The sequence below is a fragment of the Cervus elaphus genome, chromosome 11 (genome assembly GCF_910594005.1).
Source record: "Cervus elaphus chromosome 11, mCerEla1.1, whole genome shotgun sequence".
NCBI lineage: Eukaryota > Metazoa > Chordata > Mammalia > Artiodactyla > Cervidae > Cervus > Cervus elaphus.
The window spans coordinates 92,024,443-92,025,742 of record NC_057825.1 but is presented as its reverse complement, the minus strand read 5'-3'; the positions used below and the strand labels follow the sequence as shown (position 1 = coordinate 92,025,742).

The following is a 1,300-nucleotide window of genomic DNA, read 5'->3' as shown; positions in this document are numbered from 1 at the left end:
AGGTAATTTTTTAAAATTTATTTTTACTTACTTGCCTGCAGCAGATTTTAGTTGTGGCACATTGCATCTTTAGTTGCACCAGGTAGGATCTATTTCCCTGGTCAGGGATTGAACCTGAGTCCCCTGAATTGGGAACACAGAGTCATAGCCACTGGACCATCAGAGAAGTCCCCAAAGTAATTATTGATAGATATGTATTTTTTGCCATTTTAAACTTAGTTTACCAGCTGATTTTGTGTTTCTTCTTGTTCCTTTCTTTTTCCTTTTGTGATTTGATGATTTTCTTTTGTATTATGCTGTGTTCTCTTCTTTTTCATTTTTGTGAAGGTATTGTGTGTTTTTGAGTTGTGTATCCTGTTTTTCAAGGATGTTAAGCCATTACTATATCTACTTTCTCTAGACTGATAGTCATGTAGGCTCAAGCACATTTAAAATATATACATAAATATATATATGTGTACATTTTCTTACTCTCATCCACCACAGTTTATGATTTTGATGTCCTCTTTTACATATTCATGTTTGTCCTTCTGCTATTCATTTTGGTTATCATCACTTTGACAAATTAAAAAATTTTTTAAAAAATCTGTACCCAAGACTATACTTTCAGGGATCATTTCTATAGTTTGTTACTAGAGAAGTTTCTCTGATTGTGTAGAGCACCCGAAACCATGAGGAGGAGGTGCAGTGTTCTCTCCTGAGCGTGAAGCGGCTCTTTGGTGTTGCTTTTGCAGCTGCTATTGGCCATTGATGATCGTTCTTCTCTTCCTTTGGGAGAGTAAGAGGGAGAGGACACCATCTGAGTGGTTTCGCTTGTAAAAGAAAAAAAAAAAAAATCTGTACCCTGGCTTACTTAAATGATTTACTTTCCAACTGTGATTTTCTCTTTTCTTTAGATTCTTGTTTCTTTTCTATTTGGAGACCTTTCAGTATTTCTTCTATGATAGGTTTAGTATTGCAGTATTCTTTCAGTTTTTGCTTATCTTAGAAATTCTTTAACTCTCCTTCTGTTCTAAATGACGATCTTGCTGGGTAGAGTATCCTAGATTCCTTTCAGGACTTTATCTTCCCTTCTGGTCTGCGACATTTCTGAAGAGAAATCAGCTGAGAGCCTTATGGGGGTTCCCATAATTAACTGTTTGTTTTTCTCTTGCTGCCTTTAGAATCCTCTCTTTAACTTTTGCCATTTTAACTACAATACTTCTTGGTGTAGATCTGTTTGGGTTCATCTTGTTTGAGATCCTCTGTGCTTCTTATAGGGGACTGGAATGCAAAAGTAGGAAGTCAAGAAACATCTGGA

At 35.9% G+C, this 1,300-nt stretch overlaps 1 non-coding gene across 1 annotated transcript; it reads left to right on the top strand.

Moving 5' to 3' along the window:
- The first annotated feature begins 594 nt into the window (after positions 1–594).
- On the top strand, positions 595–808 carry LOC122704202. Its single transcript, XR_006343809.1, has one exon. It is a non-coding gene; the product is annotated as a small nucleolar RNA U3 (small nucleolar RNA).
- Positions 809–1,300: the final 492 nt, after the last annotated feature.